The sequence below is a fragment of the Zea mays genome, chromosome 3, assembly GCF_902167145.1.
Source record: "Zea mays cultivar B73 chromosome 3, Zm-B73-REFERENCE-NAM-5.0, whole genome shotgun sequence".
NCBI classification, from domain to species: Eukaryota; Viridiplantae; Streptophyta; class Magnoliopsida; order Poales; family Poaceae; genus Zea; species Zea mays.
In genome coordinates this window covers 58,631,201-58,643,716 of record NC_050098.1, presented here as the reverse complement: position 1 = coordinate 58,643,716, position 12,516 = coordinate 58,631,201, and the positions used below count along the sequence as shown (strand labels likewise).

The 12,516-nt window shown below is 48.2% G+C and overlaps 1 pseudogene; it reads right to left on the bottom strand.

Moving 5' to 3' along the window:
* Positions 1 to 11,208: 11,208 nt before the first annotated feature.
* On the bottom strand, positions 11,209 to 12,344 carry LOC103651957 (T-complex protein 1 subunit beta-like; annotated as a pseudogene).
* Positions 12,345 to 12,516: the final 172 nt, after the last annotated feature.

Here is a 12,516-nt window from a genome sequence, read left to right as displayed (position 1 = left end):
GAGCGTCCACTCAGATCACCCGTTAGCAACTCACTGGAAACACCATGTTCGGCACCCTCCGAGGGCAACATGGCGCTTTCCCCCCCTCCTCCTTGCGGAAAGGCGACGAAGGGGCATATGATAAAAGCCGAGTCAGTCCTTGACCGTCCTCTCGCTCTGTGCGGAGGCTCGGGGGCTGCTCTCGCAAACCCGGCTCCGGCCAAACCGTTGACAGCGTCAACATACCAGCCCGAGAACTCGGAACCTGACTATGCACCCGGGCAATGACCAGTTCGCATGAGGGAACAACCAGACCGGCCAAGGCATCACGAAACACGCTAAAACATCGGAGGAGTCAAACCACTCCTCCGAGGCCTCGGGGGCTACACCCGGCGGGTGCGCTCGCGCGCACCCACCAGAACGAAATGCAACCAAGAAAGGCCGGTCCCTTGCAAAAAAGTGCGACAAAGCCTCCAAGCGAGTACCAACACTCCCTTCGAGGCTCGGGGCTACTGTCGGGGACCATAATTAGGGGTACCCACAAGACTCCTAATCTCAGCTGGTAACCCCCATCAGCACAAAGCTGCAAAGGCCTGATGGGCGCGATTAAGGTCAAGGCTCCGTCCACTCAAGGGACACGATCTCGCCTCGCCCGAGCCCAGCCTCGGGCAAAGGCAGCCGACCTAGGAGGATTCACGTCTCGCCCGAGGGTCCCCTCAAGCAACGGACGCACCTTCGACTCGCCCCAGACCCAGCTCGGGCAGGCTTCACGAAGAAGCAACCTTGGCCAGATCGCCACGCCAACCGACCGTACCGCAGGAGCATTCAATGCAAGGATCGCCTGACACCTTATCCTGACGCGCGCTCCTCATTCGACAGGGCCGAAGTGACCGCAGTCACTTCGCCGCTCCACTGACCGACCTGACAGGAAAACATCGTCGCCTGCCCTGCTCCGACTCCTGTGCCACCCGCCAGGGTGAGGCTGACAGCAGCCAAGTCCAGCCTTGGGCGCCATAGGAAGCTCCGCCTCGCCCGACCCCAGGGCTCGGACTCAACCTCGACTCCGGAAGACGGTCTCCGCCTCGCCCGACCCCAGGGCTCAGACTCAACCTCGACTCCGGAAGACAGTCTCCGCCTCGCCCAACCCCAGGGCTCGGACTCAACCTCGACTCCGGAAGACGGTCTCTGCCTCGCGCGACCCCAGGGCTCGGACTCCACCTCGACCTCGGACGACGGTCTCCGCCTCGCCCGACCCCAAGGCTCGGGCTCAACCTCGACCTCTTGAGGAGTCACCGCCTCGCCCGAACTTGGGCTCGGACCGACCACGTCACAGGGGGGCCCATCATTACCCTACCCCTAGCTAGCTCAGGCTATGGGGAACAAGACCGGCGTCCCATCTGGCTCGCCCCGGTAAAACAAGTAATGATGGCACCCCGCGTGCTCCATGACGACGGCGGTTCTCAGCCCCTTATGGAATCAAGGAGACGTCAGCAAGGACCCGACAGCTTCGACAGCTGTGCTCCTACAGGGCTCAGGCGCTTCTCCGACGGCCACGACATCATATGAACAGGGCAGCAACACCTCTCCAACAGCCACGTCGGCATGTACTTAGGGCTCTGGCTCCTTTCTACTAGACACGTTAGCACATTGCTACACCCCCCATTGTACACCTGGGCCCTCTTCTTACGTCTATAAAAGGAAGGTCCAGGGCCCTCGTACAAGAGGGTGGCCGCGCGGGAGAACGGGCCGACGCACAAGGCTCCCGCTCTCTCTCTCTCCCACGCGAACGCTTGTAACCCCCTACTGCAAGCGCATCCGCCCTGGGCGTAGGACAACACGAGGCCGCGGTTTCCCCTTACTGTTTTCCCTCTTGTGTTCCGTCTCGCGCCGACCCATCTGGGCTGGGACACGCAGCGACAATTTACTCGTCGGTCCAGGGACCCCCCGGGGTCGAAACGCCGACAAAAATATATTTATATACTATTATTAGCAAGATGTCGGAGATATCTATGTGCTACATTTTTACTATAGAGGAGTGAGACGAAGAGTGTCATGTAAGTTATAGATTAGAAACCAATTCTACTAATGCATAGAATCATTTCACACCCTCCACTCCATGAATTTGAGATAGGCTTATATCTGAACTTTGGAAAGTGGTGGAATGTCAAATTCCAAACTAAAAGTTACTTTATTGAGTGAATTCCAATTCCTCTAAAATGAAGGGATCCAAACGCCCCATAAGATTCTTGGAATCCCACGAAAACCAAATAGGCAAGTAGAGCTGCAATGTCTATGGTATGTTTGGAACTCCTACAGATAATTGTTAGCAGCTAAATTCCTAACTAATTGTTAGCTGAACCTCCAACCAACAATTAGCCCATTAGTTGACTCAATTCCCAGTTAAAAGGTGCTAAAGACTAATCTGCACTTTATTCATCCAGAGTACCGCACTCAGCTGGCCCCCTTTCTTGAACCCACCCGACCCCTTCATTCCATCAGCGGACACCGTCACCTACAGTGTACTAAACCGTTTAACCCTAAAAACCGCCATTCATCGATGACGGTTTACGAAAACCTGTCTGCTTTTCATTTTAAATTATAAAACGCTTTTCAGGTTTACCAGCCAAGAAACAGCGTTTTCCGGCCGGTTTTCGGTGTTTCTCAGTGGATTTTCGGTTTCCTTGGTAAATTTTAGTGCATATGTTTTCAAATTAAAAAAACAAAATTCAGCAAAAAAACAAGGGGGTTTCGGCAAAATTCAGTGTTTTATCGAAAATGATGGTTGATTTTTTTAGAAAAAACCAAAATTAAATATGAAATCTCTTCTGTGCTATCTATTAAGTCAATAGTGTAGACCACGGTACTACCATGACTTCACCCTCTCCAGACCCCACCGACAGATATGCGGCCCGTCATGGCCTCTATTGGTCATTCCGATCTCGAGGTCCAAGCATGGCGGCCTTGCATTGGAGACCCAAGCCCAACACAACTAGCTTCAGTTTGGTACACCTAGTGGCTCGACGGTCCGGCAACAATTAGCAACAGCGACATGCACGTAGAAGCGACAGTTGAGTTTAAGCGCAGAAACAACCCCAGCCCCAACAGTGTATAGTTGGCGACAAGTCTCCCAAGCAGCGCAATGGCTTTTTATTGCCTCTCACTTACAAGTACAGTTGTAGTATCTGTTCATGTATGCACACACTCACACCAAAACGCACACCAACTCACCCCTACCGTACACAAGCAGACCGTGACTCCACCCTCCTCAGGCCCGCACACGCTCACCAACACCCTCGTCGCCTCCTGCGCCCTCCGCGTCTTCACGTTTTGACACCTTTTTCGGGCGCCAATCACTCAACACGAACCAGCGGTGGTGCTCTCTGCACAGGGGCGGACGGTCCGCGGCCAGGGGCCGGACGGTCTGCGGCCTGGTGCGAAGCTAGGATTTCCTGCCTGACGGCCGGACGGTCCGCGCATGCGCAGGGGCGGCGGAAGATCGCCAGCGGCGCCTGGATCTCGCTCCCGGGAGGGACCCCGTCGGAGATGAGAGATCCTAGGTGATGTCTAGGCTCAGCAGGCCGACCTAGACTCCTCTAATCGACGTAGAGTCGAAGAGAAGCGAAGAATTTGGGGATTAGAAGACTAACCTAGAACTAGACTAGAACTACTCCGAAGAATAAATGTAAATTGTATTGATTGATGGTTCGATTGATTGATTAAATCGGTCGTATTCCTCTGCTTTTATAGAGGAGGGGGCTGGACTCGTTACCAACAAAACTCCAAGCTTATCCCGAGATTCTCGCCAACAAACATAGCAAGAAACTCGGAACCCTAATCTGTTCTGCGCTTGCGCGGACCATCCGGCCCACATGCGCGAACCATCCGGCCTCAGGGCCGGACCGTCCGTGCTCTCTTTTTAGTGCTCAACATATGCCCCCTGCCTTTTGGTGGAGCTGAGCAAACCAAAAGCAACTAACTCGATGTGATTACATCGGTTCTCTTAGGCATCTTGCCACATACTAGGATGGTACTGTTTGAGGAAACGCCCATTCAAAGCCTTAGGTAAATCCTTGCCTTGTAATGTTTGTAGTAAATAGGTGTTACCAGACATTACCTGCTTTACTTTATAAGGACCCTCCCAGCTTGGAGACCATTTCCCAAACTTCCGGTCTTTATTCCTTAGAGGCAGGATGGTCTTCCACACCAGGTCCTCTACTTGAAATGACTTTGCTTTGACCTTCTTGTTGTAGGCCCTGACTACCATGATCTTGTCCTTTTCTATTGCTCCCAAAGCTATCACCCTCTTGTTGGTCATCTCATCAATATTATCCATCATTGAATTATAATAATCAATGACGGTTAGATCATTTTGTCTGGCGAACCTGACAACATTCAAACTTATTTCCACAGGCAACATTGCTTCCTGCCCATAGACAAGCTCAAAAGGAGATACTTTAGTAGCACTATGTTTAGATATTTTGTGAGCCCATAAAGCTTCAGACAAAATCTTATGCCAATGCTTAGGATTATCGGATATCTTCTTTTTTATCAAGTTAATCAATGTCCTATTACTAGACTCGGCCTATCCATTGGCCTGAGCATAGTATGGAGATAAATTAAGCAACTTAATTCTATATAATTCAGCAAATTCATGTACCTCCTTTTACATAAAAGAAGTTCCTTGATCTGTAGTCAAGGTCTGGGGAATACCGAATCTATGAATAATATGCTCAGTTATGAACTCAATTACCTCCTTGTGTGTCATGTTCTTCAGAGCAACGGCTTCAGTCCATTTGGTAAAGTAGTCAGTGGCAACTAACACGAACCGATGCCCCTTTGATGATGAAGGATGAATTTATCCTATAAAGTCTAATCCCCATCCTCTGAAAGGCCAAGGCCTGATGATAGGATGTAATTCGACTGCAGGGACCAACTGTAGGTCGCCAAATTTTTGACACACTTGGCATCCTTTGTATTATTTGAAACAATCAGCTACCATGTTAGGCCAATAAAAAGCATTCGAGAGCAAGTGACCAACATTGATGCCCACCTCCGGTGAACTCACTTCCACAACCTTCAGCAAACGCTAGCCTTCGTCGTGCCGCCGAAGAAGACAACAGCGCCAGGGGCTGCTCTGCAGCCACTGGACACCAATCAAGAGACGCTCTCACTAAGAGAGGCTAGGAGCCAGAAGATAAAGGCTACCAGCCCAACACCTTAGGAGGAAGAGTTGGACCAGGAGATCAGGGATTTAGAAGCTATACATCACCAGGTGCAGAGGAAAAGAGAAAAGATGCTTTGGTTAGCCGAACTTCAAAGGAAGATCGACAAAGTAGCTGAAGAAATGTGCCACCTCATGCAGGATGATCAAGGACAAGGGCCTCAACATAGAGAGCTTCGTCAAGAAACTCCAGTCAACGATGATGGATGGTATGATGATCTATACCATGGTAATTTTGCTTTTGATGATGCTTCTCCCCTAGCAGCAGAGTTACAGGCTACCCCATTGCCACCTTCATACAAGCCGCCACAACTTCCCATGTATGATGGGCACTCTGACCCGAAGCAATTCCTCATGAGCTACGAAGCAACCATATCATCATATGACAGCAACACTGCTATCATGGCTAAGTCCTTCGTCATGGTAGTTAGGAGCGTGGCTCAGACTTGGTATTCTTCTCTTCGGCCAGGAACAAATACATCATGGCAGAAGTTAAAGGATATGCTAGTCACAAGCTTCCAGGGCTTTCAAACGAAGCCAGTGACTGCTCAAGCTTTGTTCCAATGCACGCAAGACCATGAGGAGTACTTGCAGGCATACGTCCGAAGGTTCTTGCGGCTGAGAGCCCAAGCGCCAACGGTGCCTAATGAAATCGTCATCGAGGCCATGATCAAGGGGCTCCGACCAGGACCCACAGCACAATATTTTGCAAGGAAACCACCGCAGACCTTGGAGAAGCTTCTCTAGAAGATGGACGAATACATCCGAGCTGACAACGATTTCCGCCAGAGAAGGGAGAAAGCTGTAACACCCCAGGTGTTACTTAGGGTTTTCACTCAAGGCTACACAAGTCAAGCCCATCATCACATGTGGTTTAACTTGAGCAGTTTCGGCTTGCGCTTTGGCAGCTTCAGCAACTCTCCTTGTAGGAGCAGGGCTCAAGGCCTTCATAGTCACCAAACTTGGAAATCAAGATCCTAAGTAAGTGCAACTCATCTTAGAAGTCATGCCTTGGCTTATCATGCACATATATTGGGGAGAATTGCCCAAACCCTAATTCAAACCCCTTTGGGCAATAGGAGCCCTAGAAGTGAGTATGACCAAAGGGCTATGAAAACCCCATGATCATCACTTGGGCCAATTATAACATTTGTAGTACACCTAATACCCTACAAAAAATAGTAAGGAAGTGACCCCAAAAAGGTTTCAGAAAAACCCCAAAAGGTTCACCAAAGGGAAGAGCATAAATGGAAAATCAGATTTTTTTCTAAGTCCAAAACCAACCCTCTTCCAAAGATCAAACATGTTCACCCTGTTTCAAACTTCAAAACCATTTGACCCAATTGACAAAGTGGCGCCTAAAGACCCCTAGAACACCCTGGAAAAGTTTGAACCCAACCCTAAGTCGTTTGACACGACTTGGCATGGCTTTTGTCTCGGCGTGGACAGTTCTGACAGAGCCGACTTCTCATCCCTATATCTCTCTACCCCGACTGTATCCTTGCTTGGAACTCACATCAAAAAGGTAGGATTTGGTGCAGGGAAGAGATCGTACACGGGGGTTTTGCCAAGATCTGCACGCTAAGGTGCTCAAATCGGCCGTTGAACCCTGGCAGAAGTAAACCCACACGTGTTCGACGAGGGCTGACACTCGGGGGCGCGCTCAGAGCACGCCCGTGCGCGAACCCCCGCGCGCCCGCGGCTGCCCCATGACCACGTCCGCGCTGTGGCTATAAAACCCACCCCAGTGCCTGGCCATCTTCCCCGTTGCCTCCCCGGTACCACGCCAAACTCCCCCGAACTCGCCCCTAGCTCCGGCGACCTCCCCGCGACCCGCCAGAGCCGCCCGAGGGCAGCTACCATGGCCGAACCCTTCCCAGCCCTCCTCCACTCGATCCCAGCCCTTAGATAGCCCCACTAGGAGGTCGTGAAGCTTGCTCGAGCTTGAACTGAGGACCCCCGCCACCGGAATAGCGCAATCGTGCTTGCCGGAGTTTGGAACCCCGCCGGAGCACATGGGCCGGGTGAGTCTCTGCACCATTTTCCAATTCACTGCACGCATAGCCTCTACGTCACCCTGGGGAGCTCCTCGTGCCGTTTAATTGAACTATACCGTCGTGGTTTGGCTGGAGCAGGAGCCACCGACGACCTCCGCCGCCTGCACTCGTGGCCAGGATCGCTCCGACCACCTCTGACGCTGACCCGCACACCGACGTGACTGCCGTGACCTCCCCTACGTCACTGACAACCCCGCCGGAACTCTACTGCCGCCGGTAAGCCTCGCCGCCGTAATCTATGTCGCGGGTACTGTTAAGCCAGCCAGGGAGCGCGGGTTAGATTTCGGTTAGGGTCAGGGGGGTTTTGTGCAATGTCAGTGACTCTAAGGAATAGTGGCGCAGGGGTATAAATGAAGGGATTGTTTTAAAAGAAGCCCAGGGTCTTCGATGCAAAGTGGATTTCCAGAAAACCTTTTTCATATTTCTGGTTTAAATACAAACAGAACTTGAAAAATTCATAACTTCAGTTTGGTTCATCCAAATCAAGTCAAACCAATTTTGCCAGATTCTAAATAATGTAAACTATCTAGGAAAATTACAAAACCTCTGAGTATTGCAGAAGACTTCAAAGTTATGATTTAATTGATTATTTGGTCAAAAGCTAAAAGAAATAGGGAAAAATAATTACACTGTTAGACTAGGGTTAAGAAAATTCAGAGAAGTACTTAATCACTTCCTAACCTGTTTAAAAATAATAAACCCCTCTGTACACCAAGTTAAGGTAGAGTTTGTCATTTAAATCTTTTTCAGCTTATAGTTAAAGAAAATATAATAGGTAGTTTAAAATACGAACCAGGGAGCACCCACATTTTTGTTAGCTCCCTTATTCAGTGTAGTTCACTAGAAAATTTTATTATACCTTTGTTTAGTACAAAAGAAATGAGATGCCTTTTATTTTAGGAAAACAAGGAAAACTTAGAAAAACCATAGAAAAATAACCCTGAGAAGAAAACACCCCAAAACTTGAGATAACTAATGTTTTGTTATTTTAAACATAGAAAAATTATGAGTTATGTTGTTTGACATTTTTCTAATAACAAGTTAGTTGTAAGTGTCTTTTTAGCATTAAACTTTAGAAAATCCTAACTAAATAACCACTAAGTGGCCCTCTGTGATGTTTGGCACAGAAGCATGTTATTACCTATAGATACCAGCAAAAATGACTCCTAGTACAGAACCAACCCCTAGGTAAGAGTTGTAGTGCAAAGTGCCCCCTTTGCCCTAACTTTTGTTATTTTTGTCAGGTATTATTCTAATTATTCTAGACCTCAAACTTATAGGACAGACTACAGTAACCAATAGTAACCCACTGTAATTTTTAAAGAATTTTTGGAAGGAGTTAAATCACTGTTGTAGTTCAAACCCACCCTAAAATCATAAATAGAAAATGAAAAGGGAAATTAATAGTGGAGACTAATGTTACCCTAACCAAACCAGCAAAATCCCTTGAGTGACTACTAAAACATTTAAGGGGCAATCCAAGTCTTAATCCATTATGCTTAGGCAAGAACCTCAAACCTAAATTGATAAGCATAAAACCCTAAGAGCCTCTTATAACAAGGAAACCCTAAGTATTAACTAACTTGGTTTTTTCTTCACTTAGCATAATGATTACTAAATCCAGCATAATCATAGCATACATATTTCTTATTCATTGCATTCGATAGATTCCAACCTCGCTGACGGAGAATACGTCCTCGTGCCGGAGCAAGGAGTTGCTCAGGAGGTAGCCCCGGATCCAGCACCAGAGCCTGCCCAGAGGATCTACCTGCCCCAGCCTTGGAAGGCAAGCCCCGGTTTATGCATAACCAGTTTTATATATTATTTTACTGCACTTAATGATTGTAAGCTTGTATTGTGCACTTAAGTGTAGGAGTTGCCTGAAACCCTAGTTGCATTACCTCAGGATTTCCTTTGAGATGGATACTAGTATGCTAGGTCGAGTAGTTGCTTTACTAATTAGGGATCTCGGTAGAAGTCGAGTGATTTTTCTAGCACTCGCGCGAGGTCAGGAAATTGGTTGTATCCACTTTCATATCATACTGATGTTAGTCTGTGGACACGGGTCCATGGGGATGCGTGGTCTACAAGACGAAATTGGAATAAGGATTAACGTGCGGATACCTGTGTCAAGCGTTTGAACGTACTAAGCACATGCCGAGAAATATGGTAAATCGGTAAGCCTAGTACTTGATTGAACCTGGCAGCAGACTTTACTCCTCACGCGACCTGAGACGTGGTCTCCCATTCCGGTTATGGTGGGTACAAGTGCGGTCACTGCACGACGGCAGTCAAGGCGGTGATCCCTGATCTGCTGACGGGGAATCGATGGGGACGGTTGATGTGTGTGGGGACGGAGTGCCTCGCCATGTCATGTGTTTAGGTTTACCTTGCAAGGATTAAAAACTCGATTCGAATCGTCTGCTTCTCGCAGCTAATGAGACTGCTTGATCCATTGTACTGCATTGAGTAACAAGTGGAAATATGATGATTTGGCAAAAGATGTTGATTGCTAAATTGCTCGATACCATGAATGAGTAGATAGTACACATTTAGTCTTAAGAGAGTCACACTAAAACTTGACAAAGCTAAAACTTGATTTTTAGACTCAGCTAGTGCTTTTGGCAACCAAACCCCTCAGCCAAACAACTGCATGTCTAGAGGTAGAGGAGTAGACTCCTCACACTGGGTAAGTCTAGCTGAGTATTAGTATACTCAGCCTTGCTTGTGGCATAATTTTATTGGTTCTCTGGAGGACATGGTTGCTGGAGTGACTTGGCCGTCCATCTTGCCACCGGGTTGGACAGTCGAGTGGGACCCTATCTCGGCTGAGCAGGAGCATGAGGAGTGATGGGACAGGCTTCCCCATCTCTCTGTCTATTTATCGTTAGTTTTATTCTGCTGCATTCCGAACGATGATTACTACTTTTGCTAAAACTCCGATGATGATGTAATAAATTTAACACTCCTTAATGTATGGTTTTATGCTTTATTGTATTTGCTCTGTGCCTCACCATCGAGTGAGTATGTGGTACTTGATCCTGTTAGTGGCCTCGTCGGACTAGACTGACGTGTTATTCCCATTTAAGTGTGGTCTAGCCTCTAAGGCGGGACTTAGGCACTTAAGTTGGAATAATTCGGGCGGTTCCGCCACAAAAGCGTACAGGTATTCTGAGATGACTATGGGCTTCGGAGGAAGACTTCACCCCAGGCATGTCAGAACAATCTACAATCCCAACACAAACGATGACAGGGCCAATCATACTCAGAGCAGCCAGCAAAGCTCATAGTCTTCGGGAATGTAGCAAACTTCCTACAGGCCACCAACCCTGTGGGGACAGATATCCTCCTGGTCCACAAGAAGGCGAAAGATCCTTGCGCGGGGCCTCGGGCCAGTTACCCTATGGGGGACATGTATTCTGCTCTTTCCCTGACTTGCATCTTTATCTATTGTCCATCTCTCTCAAATGTCCACTTTAGTGCCATTCTTTCTTCTTTTCCCTGAGCTAAGAAAAGAGCAGACCGTGGTCCATTTGACATGGAACTTCACTCTGGGTCTAAACCGAGCGGGAGTGGTTGATTCTTTCTCTTCTTCTTTCGATTTCCTCTAGTATTCAAAGATGATATCTGATTTCAAATACAACATATCCTGTAGGGTTAGGGTGGCGAGCACCAGGGTTGTAGGGTGGCATGTGCAGCATGATGCTGAGTGGCGTGCAAACCTGGGCAGGCTTTACTGCAGCCTAAAGGTGGCGTGCAAGCCTTACAGCAGCAGCCTTAGTAATGGCCGGCCACTTCCCAATCCCTCCCCTCATATTTAGCCCTCACCCCTTTCTTCCTTCTCCCTGCGTTGATATATGGTTATGCTTTCAAGTAATGGTGCGACTGATACAGTTATATATATCCTCTTTTTTTGACAAAAATGACCATACAAGGTCGACAGGCCTGCCATTAGACATCAACACGTCTCCAGTCACAATACAAGCACACCGCTGACATCTTGTCCTCTCTTCTGCATGGGGCGCATGTTATGATCTCACCGACCTTGAGAATCATCTTTGCCGCCTCTGTCGCGAACAGAAGGATGGCCTGCTTCTCCTTGAACGACTCTTGAATCCCCAGCTTCTGCATGTCTCCGACATTGCCCGTGATGACATCAATTCTAGCAGTGCAATTCTCCTTGTGGTGCTCAGCCTGGAGCTGAGAGATTAGCTCAGCACGATCAAAACCAACAATGTCAGCTATGGTCGTTGGGATGGCTTGTAGGGCATGGGAGAAAGCATCGATATCATGAGATTTCTTCCTAGGGGTCTTGCAAGTTCATCGACTTCTTTGGCCATCACCATCTCGGGCCATCCACCCCTGAACAAGACACGGGTGTCGTTCACTGTCTCGGACAGCACGCATAGGGTGTCATGCAAGGACCTCTCGACCTCATCAAGCACATGCTCACTCGTTCCCCGCAGTACAATGGTGCAAGCCTGTCCCACCTCAATCCCAGTGAAATGAATTAGCATGTCCTCCCCAATCATAATCTCTTCGATAACCTTGCAATGCCCAAGCTTAACAGACTCTGGATTATCAAAAGTTGATGCGATCTCACCACCAGTGATAAGAGCTAGCCGTTCAATGCCCTCAAAATCAGCATGCTCAATTGCGAGGATGCCAGCATCAGCAAAGAGTTCTTCAGGGAAGTTATAGATTAACTGTCTGTTGACAAAATAGTTGATCCCATGCGCTATAATCTTTTGCACCTTGTCTCTCATTTTCTGCTTTTCAGCATCTTCAATATCTGCAACCTTAGACATGAATCTTAAATCTATGTCCATAGCAGTGTTTATAACCAAAATTTTGGCATTCTCAATTCTCTTAGGTTGCCCAATGCCAATTTTCTTGTCAAGAATGAACCCTTCATCCAAAAAGGAGTCCTTAAGAGATCATCCAGGTTTCTTCAGAATTTGAATGGCTTCCAGGTTGGTGCTACCCTCAAGCCTTAATACAGTGTCAACTGCAAGTTCAGCAAAGTACTCCTTATCCTGGGAAAGAATTTTTGAACTAAGGGTATGTGACGGAACCTCCCAAGTCATTAGGCCCACCTACAGTTGTCCTTGTCCAACGGACCTCAAACAACCCTGTAGGTCCCCCTGAATCACTTGACAAGTTCGGTATCTGCTTTTCTTACCTTTCCCAAGAGCGTTTCACCCGTCTTGCAGACATTACAAATCATCGGAGATACGGAAAAGCGGAAGTATTTACAAT